At 37.4% G+C, this 12,254-nt stretch overlaps 1 pseudogene; it reads right to left on the reverse strand.

The window, feature by feature from the left end:
- Nucleotides 1-2,786: 2,786 nt before the first annotated feature.
- On the reverse strand, nt 2,787-11,651 carry LOC102823367 (annotated as a pseudogene).
- Between the last annotated feature and the right edge of the window lie 603 nt (nt 11,652-12,254).

Consider the following 12,254-nt stretch of genomic DNA (forward strand, 5'->3'; position numbering starts at 1 on the left):
TGAGGGCGCAGTCCCTGGAGAAGATCATGATGCTTGGTAAAGTTTTGTTGTTGTTAAGTGCCGTGGAGCCAGTTCTGACTCATAGTGACCCTGCATAGCATTTCTGAGGATCAGCTGTTGGGTTTGAACTGCAGACTTTGTAGTTAGCAGTCCAATTTTTATCCTAAAGTGCCACACCAGTGCTGACTCCTTTGTGTATGTTGTTGTTGGGAAGTGCCGTCGAGTCAGTTCTGACCCATAGTGACCCTGTATAGGGTTTCCAAGAAGCAGCTGGTAAGCTTGACCTGGTGACCTTGCAGTTCAAATGGTTTTGCAGTCTGGTACATTAACCCACAGTGCCACACCATGACTTCCCTTTGTGTGTAGGGTCAGTGAAAAAGAGAAAAACTCTCAATGAGAACTGACCCAGTAGCAAGCAACAGTGGCCTCCAAAATCATGATAATTTTGATGGAGGTACAGGACCCAGCAGTGTTTTGTTCTGTTGTGCACAGAGTTGCTATGAGTCAGAACCAACTCAGTGGCACCTAACAATAACATTACAAAAAGAAAGAGAAACCACTGAAATTAAATTTGATAGTATATTTTAATTTGATATCACAAAAAATGTTCTCATTTGAACATGTACTCAAAATGAAAATTACCGATAAGATATTTTACATAAATTTTTGTATTGTCTTTGAAGTTGTATGCTTAATTGACACTTAGAACACTTTCCAATTAGGATTATGCATGTTTCAATTGTTCATGTGGGAATTCATACGATGGCAATAGAATTCGTTCATTTTCCTTTTACATACAAAAATCGGTTTGTTAATTTTGATAGCTATTAAAAATACTACAAAATATTGGTAAAACACCCTCTCCTATTAGAAATTACTCTTACAGTCAGTAAAGGAAAACACACACACACATACATATATTTGTTGTTATTACCTTTGAATCGATTCCAATGGCACACTACCACCATCACATCTATATACATCTATATATCTATGTATATCTATCTATGAAAAAGGGAGAGGAGACAGAGAAAGATAGAAATCATTTAAAATAATATCATCTCTGTTGTTTTTTGCTCTACCTCCGTCAGTTGCAAATTAAGTACATAGATGTACACCAGCTCCAGCTTGGATTCTGTGGGCATGAAATAGGCCTGCTCTGCATTCCGAGAACTACTCAGCTACTTATTTTCAGTTAATCATATATAGCCCCAAAGCATCATCAAAACCTTGGAAGTTAGAATACCTCTTCCTGTAATACTTATAGAGATGTAAAATATTTTATACATCAGGAAATTAATACCATTTATAGTGGTTATGAGTCGGGCTGCTATCCTCAGGGTCAGCAGTTCGGAACTACCTGCTGTTCCACAAGAGAAAGATGAGGCTTTCTGCTCCCGTAAAGTTTTCCAGCTTCAGAAATCCTGTATAGGATAGCTATGAGTCGGAACTGACTCCACGGCACATCACAACAATAACATATATGTCTGCCCTCCTGGGAAATGCTATACTGGGTAGCTACGAGATGGAACTGACTCAAAGGCACTTCCTAACGTTAGCATATATATCTAAGTAAGTTTTACAGTCTCTGCTAACACTGCCTGTGGGCTTTTCTTTCTTGTTTTGTCTTCTTAATGACCTTTTGCTTTCTTCATATATGATATTCTTTACTTTTTAAATTACACTTTAATTTTAAGTTAACAAATGACACTTTATTCTTTAAAAATTAATGTACTATAGATAAAACTAAAGTTCTCTTTGACTACCATCCCAATCCTGGTTTCCACCCTTAATCTTTCCTACATGAATTCCATCCACCAAATAACCTCTGTTATAAGTGTTTCGTGAATTCTTCAGGACCTTTAAAATACATTTACATACATTCAAAACCACAAAAGAATTGCATAATATTTTCCAACAGATACAAATAATACATATCTCTCTGTAACTTGACAATTTCATTTTGTTTGGTCCACCCATTTACTATAAATCCAAAAAACCAATCCAGTGCCATCAAGTTGATTCCAGCTCACAGCAACCTAACACAACAGTTTCTAAGGCTGCAATTTTTATGGAAACAGACTTCCATGGCCTTCCTTCATGGAGCAATTGGTGCATTCAAACTGCAAACTTTTCAGTTAGCAGTCAAGCCCTCATCAATTGCACACACAGGTTTTTCATGTTAATATAGATCTAACATTTCTTTCAATTGCAACGTAATAGTCTATACTTCTATAATAATCTATACTTTCTATGATTATATTTTTAGTAGCCAGACCACTCCTCTTCCGGTAGCTATTTCAGTTGTTTTCCCCAGAATTCACCAGTGTAGTCATAAATGGCAGTAGTCATCCAAGTGGGCACGTAGATTCCAGGTGGTGTTCCAAGGATGTGCATGGTTTAATGTTTAATAATAATAATGCTATTTGAGTGTTATTTTAGAAAAATCTTAATCAGGAACAGGAAGCAAACCATCTATTAAAATAAGGAAAAAGTTCTAGGGCCTAGTAACATATTCATAGTTTGAGGCATAAGTGTTTATTGAAAAATAATGATCTGAGCAAAAAGCAGATCCTCATGGCAAAGCAATTACCATTAAAATTTCAGCATATTGGTTACCATGGTTGTGGTGGCTGTATGCCGTGAAGTCGGTTGTGACTCATAGTGACCCTGTACAGGGTTTCCGAGGCTGTAAATCTTTACAGGAGCAGAAAGCCTCCTCTTTCTCCCGCGGAACAGCTGGTATTTTAGCATATGCACAATTAATACATGCAAACAGATTGTTTTTATATTTTTTGCTTTCTTCTTTGATGACTATGATGTGTTTTTCCATCCCTCTCTTTCCTTTTCCTTAAGTCCAAATTTCTATCCTTATCTTTACTTTTCTTTCATTTATGTGGACTCCTACTCCGATTCCTTCTATGTTGTGACCATTCAGCATCCAAATAACTTTCACTAGACTGCCATGAATCTGCTGAAGTGGACTGCCTTTCTTCCTTCTTGTAGCACCTTCCTCTGCTTTTTCTTGCTCTTCTTGCCACTGACCACTCAGTTCTTCCATGTGTACATTTATCATATCCCGAATCACCTCAGCGCATGATTTCTTGGTTAAGTGAACATTCTTAGCTCTACAGGTCTGACGTCGTCTTTTATAATCTCTCACTTCTGCCAGAATTTCAAAGTAAGATTTTGGACATTTTTTACTATTATCTTGATTGACTTTAGCGGCCATGTCTACAAAAAGATCAGTCATTTTCAATGATTTGAGAACTGGAGCGTTTTTTATTTGTTTCCTCAACTACAAAATCATAGATGGCAAGACGATCAGCTTGGGTTAGATCACAAACAAACCGTTTGTGATTCAGAGGAACGTCAATAGATATCGAAGAATAAATTCCCTAATTATTTGATGAGAACAATTACCATCTTTTCTATTTGTAGTTCTAGCATGTTTAATTTTCTGTAATTGTGAGTCTTTATTCAAAGTAATTGAAGGTATATTCATATTCTCATAGAAGAAGTCAGGACTGCACATTTCATCCTCCTCTCCTTTAGCATAGTCCAGTTTCCTCAATCTACACAATGCAATGTGCATTGCTTAAGATGATTTCGGCATATGATGATTGGAATCATAAGGACAAATCGCAACTTTATCCTTCCTGCCTCCTGTGCCCCGGTGTCCAGCTGATCCATGCTCCAGCCCAGAAACGCAGCAACTCTCCACAAACCAGCTCAGCTCCTCCTGCAGCTGCCACCACTCCTCCACAAGCCTCCATAGCCCTGGTACATGTAAGATATTCTTGATGTGATCCCACAACTCCTCTGGTCTTCGGTCATTAGTGATCAATACATCAAATTGTTTTGAGATGGACTCTAAATTCAGATGGGATGCTCTCAAGATTGTACTCTGGTTTTCATGGACTGGTTTTCATTTTCTTCAGTTTTAACCTGAAACTTTGATATGAGCAATTGACAGTCTATTGTTAGTCCGTGGTCATGCTTTACTGATAATATTGACCTCCATCATGAATTCCCACGGATGAAGTCAATTTGATTTCTGTTTATTTCATCAAGTGATGTTCATATGTATAATCACTGTTTATGCCATTGAAAAAAGTATTTGTAATGAATTAAATCCTTGGTTTTGCAAAAACGTTGATGTGATTTCCAGTATCACCACTACCCTGTATAACCATTCCTCTTTGTGTTCAACTTTTGCATTCCAATCATGAGTAGTTATCAGTGTATAATGATAGCATGTTGTTTTTTTTCAATTTCAGACCAAGAAATTTGGCAGAATTTTTTAATTTCTTCATCATAGGCTTTAATGATTGGTACACAGATTTGAATAATAGTTGGATTAGCTGATATTCCTTATAGGTGCATGGACATTATCCTATTCCAGACAAATTGCCCTTGAAATGTTCTTTGTGAGGATTAATATAATGTCATGCCCTAGGAATTTGTTATTCCAGGCATAGTAAATTCTATGCTTGCCAAATTTCTTGGCCTGAATCACACAGGTATGGATATTTTAAAAGTTTGAAGGCTTATAGCTAATGGAACTTGAAGTAGAAGTAAGAAATTGCATACGTTTGAATCTGCCGGGCTCAGTGACCCAGAGCTGACAACTTGGGAGAGACCAAATGGCAAGACCAAGTGGGGGAGCAAACACACTAAGGAAAAACGCTGCAGGAACCGTAGAGCAAAGGTGGACAATGCTTTATTCTGATTTTCGTTATATTTGGTATCTGTTCATTGGCAGTCCCCACTGTTTGTGCACCTCTATTCTGGTATAGAGGCGGTGCTTGAGTGAGTGGACACCCCCACCCTCACCACTGGTGAGTTATTCTGCCACACATGTGCACAGATACCCTGAACCCAAGAGATGGCCCTGAACTGTTTTTTTGTTTTGTTTTGTTTTGTTTTTAATACGGAAAAAGCCAGGACAAGGATGTAGAGAGGGAAAAAGAGTTTAAAAACAAAACTGGCCAAAAATTAAATTAAATCTTGAGGTATACCATAATAACGAACACTGGCATCTTGATATCTCTCAGACAGCTTGGAAAGCAAGAAGATGAAAAGAGGACATTAAAGTCATACTCATATTAGGCTACAGATTTTGGTTTTTTCCTTCTCTACCCCTCCCCCTCCATTTTCTGCGATTATAGGCTACAATATTCAGTCTAGTTTTTTTTGTTGTTGTTGGTGGTGTAATTTTGGGTTTTTTTTCTTGCTGTTTTATTTTTTCTGGTGCAATACCAACTACCATATAACAGGGAAACAGGCAATACATGTGAAAGTTACTCTGAGTTAAGCAATAAGAAGAGTGAAAAGGGAAGGCCACATCCTGATCACATATCACTGGAAGCAATCAGAAAGCATAAAAAATACCAAAACACATACTCAATTAAGTATTAAGGCCACAGATAAACACTAAACATGACCAAAAAGCAAAAGCAGATAACCATACCAGCATTTGTCCAGAAATAAGATTAAATGTCTGAGACCAATGACCTTGAGGTAGACCTGGACTCCATTCTGGAAGGAGGGCAGGCCTTGGAAATGCCTAAGAAAGAATTTAGAATAATGATTATAAAGTGTTTCAAAACACTTTACAATGGAGTTGGGAAAAATAAGGAAGAAGTCAGGAAAGCACTACAGGAATGTTCAAATAAGTAGATACAGCATTGGAAACAATTCAAAACCTACTGAAAGAGGTCCAAATGATCAATAATAGAATATCAGAAATAGACAATATTCTGAAAGGGTAAAGGAGCAGAATAGAAGAGATGGAAGGTGAAACCAGTGAGCTGGAAGATAAATCTCTCAATACCACTAAGGCAGAAAAGCAAACAGGAAAAAGGATTTAAAAATCAGAAGAAGGTCTAAGATTCATATTGGACAACATGAAGAATAACTTAAGAATTATTGGCATTCCAGAACAAGAAGAATCACACAAGTCCACAGAGGAAATAGTTTAAGAACTGCTGGAAGAAAACTTCTCTAACATCCTGAAAAGTGAAAAGATAACCATTCAAGAAGCTCAACGAACCCCAGGAAGGATAGACTCCAAAAGAAAATCACTGAAACATATTATAACCAAGCTCTGACAAATTCAAAGATTAGGAGACACTCCTGAAAGTAGGTAGGGAAAACAGAAGTGTTACATACAAAAGCAAGCAAGTCATATTAAGTGCAGCTCTCTCAGCAGAAACCATGCAAGCAAGAAGGCAATAGAGAGACATATACAAAACCCTGAAAGAAAAAAACATAAAAACAAAAACTGCAAACCAAGAATCCTTTATTCAGTAGCTATTAATCAAATACAACGGTGTAATGAAAACACTCCAGGATAAACGAAAGCTAAGAGATTTTGCTAAAGCCAACCTGGAGCTACAAAACAGCCTAAAGGGAGTTCTGTGGCCTGAGAACCAACAAGAACAGACAACAACCAGAGATTGACATATGTGGCAGCACCTCCCAGAATTAAATCAATATAAGGAAGAGCTGAGATAAGAGCAAAACTATAAGAACAAACTCAGAGAATCTGGGTGGTCAGTCTATGATCAAAACAATTACAATGTAAAAGAAGGTAAACACGTAGGAACAGAGATCCAGATAGTGAGAGGGTCAGGTAGATTATAGGATAAAATAGACTGCACTAAATGGAAAGAAAAGTTAATGGACTGTAAGGCAACCTCAAAGAAAATTAACACCTCACAACATACCAAGAAAATGAAAATCCAAGAAGAACATAGAAACATTAAAACTATGAGGAAACTCACAAGAAAGAACACAAAAAATATGAACTCAAAAAAGGAATACACACAGAACAAAGAAAGTAGCAAAACCACACACACAAAAAAAGGTAATGGCAGCAATTAATCCATACCTATTGATAATTACACTGAATGTAAATGGATTAAATGCACCTGTTAAGAGATAGAGAGTGAAGAATGGATAAGAAAACTAGATCCTTCAATATGCTGTCTGTAATGACACATCTCACACACAGAGACAAAAACAGATTGAAAGCCAAAGGATGGAAAAATATATACCAAGCTACTTGCAATAAAAAATGAACAGGAGTGGCAATACTAATCGCTGATAAAATAAACTTTAAGGCAAAAACCAGCATGATATATAAAGATGGACATTATCTCATGATTAAAGGGACAATTGAACAAGATGACATAGCCATAATAAATATCTATGCTCCCAATGAAAGAGCTACAAAATATATAAAGCAAACTCCATTACATTTGAAGAAAGAAATATATGAATCTATAATAATAGTGGGTAATTTTAATATACCGCTTTAAAAAATGGATAGAACAACCAGAAAGAAACTTGATAATGATACAGAAGAACTAAACAACACTGGACCTCATAAATGTGTACAAAGCATTCAACCCAACAACAGCACAATATACATTCTTTTCTAATGCACATGGAACATTCTCCAGAATAGACCATGTCTTAGGCCACAAAACAAATCTCCATAAATTTACAAATATCAAAATACAACAAAGTATCTTCTCAGACCATAATGCTATCAAATTAGAAATCAACAATAGGAAGACCAAGGAAATCAAGTCAAATACAAGGAAACTGAATAACACCCTCCTGTAAAGCGACTGGGTAGTAGAAGAAATTAAACGTGAAGTAGAAAAGTTCCTAGAAACAAATGAGAATGAAAACACAACATACCCAAATCTTTGGGACACAGTGAAAGTGATGCTGAGAGGACAATTTATTGCAATAAACGCATACATCCAAAAAGAAGAAAGAACCAAAATTAACACATTAGTATAGCATCTACAACAATTAAAAACAGACCAACAAAGGGAACCTACAGCAACCAAAAGAAAAGAAATAATAAAGATTAGAGCAGAAATAAATAAGACAGAAAACAGAAAAACTATAGAAAGAATCAACAGGACAAGAAGCTGGTTCTTTGAAAGAATTAACAAAATTGACAGACCACTGGCAAACCTAACAAAAGAAAAGAGGGAGAAGACACAAATAACACGCATTAGAAACCACATGGGTGATGTCACAATGGAACTAAAAGAAATCAAAAGGATAACAGAATACTATAAAGAGTTGTACTCCAACAAATTTGAAAACTTAAAAGAGATGGATACATTTTTAGATAAACATGACCTACCTAAACTTACACACAGTGAGTAGAAAACATGAACAGACCCATACAAAAGAAAAAATTTATCTGGTCATCAAAAAACTTCCAAACAAAAAAAGCAGAGTCCCAGATAGCTTCACTGATGAGTTCTACCAAACATTCAGGGAAGAGCTGTCACCAATTCTACTCAAATTATTCCAGAAGATAGAGGAGGATGGAAAACTCCCGAAAACATTTTATGAAGCAAGTATAAACCTCATACCAAAACCAGGGAAGGACATCACTAAGAAAGAAAATTATAGACCAATATCCCTCATGAATATAGATGCAAAAATTCTCAACAATATCCTAGCAAACAGAATCCAGCAATACATCGAAAAGATAATACATCATGATCAAGTGGGATTCATGATATGGATGCAAGGATGGTTCAACATTAGAGAAATGATCAACATTAACTACCATATAAATAAGAAAAAAGAAAAGAACCACATGATCATATCGATTGATGCAGAAAAGGCATTGGAAAAAATCCAACATCCATTCCTGATAAAAACACTCAACAATATAGGAATTGAAGGGAAATTCCTCAACATAATTAAGAGCATATATACAAAACCAACAGCCTACATTACCCTCAGTGGAGAGAAACTGAAAGCATTCCCTCTCTGAACAGGAACCAGACAAGGATGCCTTTTGTCATCACTCCTGTTCAATATTGAGCGGGAAGTCTTAGCAAGAGCTATACGTCAAGACAGGGAAATTAAAGGCATCCAAATTGTCAAAGAGGAAGTAAAAGTCTCTGTATTTGCAGATGATATGATCTTATTCATAGAACACCCCAAACACTCAGTAAAAAAACACTACTAGACCTCATTAGAAGATTCAGCTAAGTGGCAGGATATAACATCATCAAACAAAAATCAGTTGGGTTCCTCTATACCAAAAATGACAGTGCTGAAAAGGATATTAGGAAAGCAATACCATTTACAATAACAACCCAAAGGATGAAATATCTAGGAATAAATATAACCAGAGAAACAAAGGATTTATACAAAGAAAACAACAAAACATTACTACAAGAAACCAAAAGAGACCTACAAAAATGGAAGAATGTACCATGCTTCTGGATAGGAAGACTTAACATAGTGAAAATGTCAATACTGCCCAAAGCAATTTACACATATAATGCAATCCCAATCCAGATTCCAACAACATTCTTCAAAGAGACAGAAAAAACAAGTACAAACTTTATATGGAAAGGAAAGAGACTCAGAATAAGCAAAGCACTGCTTAAGAAGAACAAGGTTGGCGACCTCTCATTCCCTGATTTCAAAATTTACTACATGCCTACTGTTGTCAAAACAGGTTGGTGCTGTTATAGATTAATGGAACAGAATTGAGAATTCAAAAATTAACCCATCTGCGTACAGTCAACTGATTTTTGACAAAATACCTAAATGTATTGTATGGGGAGGTGATAGTCTCTTCAACAAATGGTGCTCGCAGAACTGGAAACTAACATGCCTAAGACTGAACAAGACCTTCACTTCATGCCTTATACAAATACCAACTCAATATGGATTAAAGACCCAAATGTGAATTCCAGAATTTTGAAGACCATCAATGAAAAAATCAGGACAAATGTGAGGGCACTAATTCAGGGAATAACCAGACTACCAAACATTTTGAAAACTATGCAAACAACAGTAGACAAAGTAGATGAGTGGGACATACTAAACATTGAAAACTTATGTACATCCAAAGACTTTACCAGAAGAGTAAAAAGGGAACCCACAGAATGGGAAAAAAGTCTTTTGCAATGACACATCAGACAAGGGACTTATTTCTAAAATATATAGGAAACTATAATACCTCTACAAGAAAAAGACAAATAACCCAATATAAAAATGAGCACAGGGCATGAAGAGACACTTTACCATGGAGGAAATCTGGGTAGCCAACAAACATATGAAGAAATGTTCACGATCACTAACCATTAGAGAGATGCCAATCAAAACAACAATTTCTCACACCAGCAATAACAGAAAAAAAAAAAAAAAAAGTAGAGGGCAATAAATGTTGGTGGGGATGTGGAGAGACTGGGATGCTCAGCATTGCTGGTGGGATTGCAAAATGGTCCAAGCTCTCTGGAAAGTAATATGGCACTTCCTCAGAAGTTTTCAAATAGAAATACCTTATGATACAGCAATCCCTCTACTTGGTATTTACCCACAAGAAATATGAGCCATAACATGAAATGATATATGCACACCAATGTTCATAGCAGCACTATTTACAATAGTAAAAAGATGGAGACAGCCAAAGTGCCAATCAACTGAAGAATGGATAAACAAACTGTGGTACATACACACAATGAATACTATGCTACCTTGAAGAATAACAAGGAAGCAGCTAGCCACCACATAACATGGATGAACCTCAAGGACATTATGTTGAGTGAAATTAGTCCACCACAAAAGGAGAAATACTGCAAAGGACCACTACTGTAAAAGACTAAGAAAAAGAACCCATACTAAAGTGTGTGTGTGTGTGGGGTAGTTTGCTGGTTACTGGGATGTGGGGGATGGAGTGAGGGGAGGAAGGGGAAGGTGGAGCATGGGTAGGGAATAGACACAGGATAGTTTGGGTGCTAGGGAGGGGGACAATATACAAGAAGGGGGAGGATAATAGAAGAACAAAGTGGATGGAAGAACAATTAATTAGGCAGGTTTGCATGGGATAAGTGGGACAGAGGTAATTAACGATGTATGCACAACCTTGGAACAACAGGGTTCTGGGATACAGGGATTGAGACATGGTTGGAATGGGGAAAAGAGGGGAAATAATGTTAACATGCTTGGTTGTCTTTTGCATCTTGGTTTCCCTGGCATACCCTCAAAATATAAAAATTATAAAATAGACACTTGAGGGGGAGAGAAAGAATAGCCAGAAATATCACAATAGAAAGCTTATAAATCCATCTTCTGCTTATAAATGATTGGAATACCTCAGATGGGGCTACATCATGCCTGGTGAAGGAGTCTTCCTGCAGAGCCTCTTCATTACCTAACACCATAGGTGGAATCCTGAACAGCATCCAGAATCTTCAGAGGTGGGAAATTTCCACTTGAAACGACAAGGAGACCAGCCTGGAGTGGCTAGAAGAATAAAAGATACTTCTTGAAAGAATGATCGACAGGAAACATACAAAACAATATAGGCAGACCAATGGATTACTACAAGAACAAGCAAGTTGCTTGCCCAGGAGACATCAAGGCATCCCCTCAGAGCAAATCCCCTTCCAAGACTAAGACTCAATCGGACCACACGCTCTGATTGTTGACCACATTCGTCACCGATAAGGGGATTAAGGGAAAAACAGCAATGAAGCTGCGAGCGAAGCCCTACAACGTTTAATAGCCTGCTGTGAACCCTGGTGGATACCTGGTTGGCCAGCATTGTTGCAACACCTGGGGGTTCTTGGGCTCAGAGTCAGTGACATAGCCACAGGGGACTAGAGTGGAGAGTGAAGTGTCCAGCTGATAAGAAGAGAGGGTATATGCACAAGAACACCCACACTTGCAGATAATACCCACTTGACCTGGCTTCAATGGCTGGATGATCAGAGCTCAAGTAGAAGAAGAAAGAAGAGGTAAAAAAGAGTAATCTGATACAATTTGATAAGCTTGACCTACATCTATGGATGCAGTAGCTCAAAAGAGGGAACGAATCTTTACAGCAAGGATCATTCCCACCCCCTCCATACACAAAGTAGACAGGGATGGGAATCTTGGACATTGGCTATCCAAAGTGAGGGTGGCTACAAAGGCAAGAAGTGACTGGCTTACAAGCTTTCAAGAAGGAACCTAGATCCAGAGGGCGGGGAGGAAGGTAGAATCTCCACTGAGTAGTATCCAATCTGTCTAGGTGGGACTGATGAAAGGAAATGCAGATAGGTCTCTTGTAATACAATAGTGAATAATTATTATCAGGACTGATTGTGATGGTTGGAAACGTAAAGGTAGATGTTTTGTAGCAAGGAGCGGAGTGGTTAACTTTGCAGTTTAGGAGTGGAGGTCCCTGGGACCATCAAGAGAGAAGAGGA

Source organism: Chrysochloris asiatica, unplaced genomic scaffold, assembly GCF_000296735.1.
Source record: "Chrysochloris asiatica unplaced genomic scaffold, ChrAsi1.0 scaffold00123, whole genome shotgun sequence".
In the NCBI taxonomy this organism is placed as follows: domain Eukaryota; kingdom Metazoa; phylum Chordata; class Mammalia; order Afrosoricida; family Chrysochloridae; genus Chrysochloris; species Chrysochloris asiatica.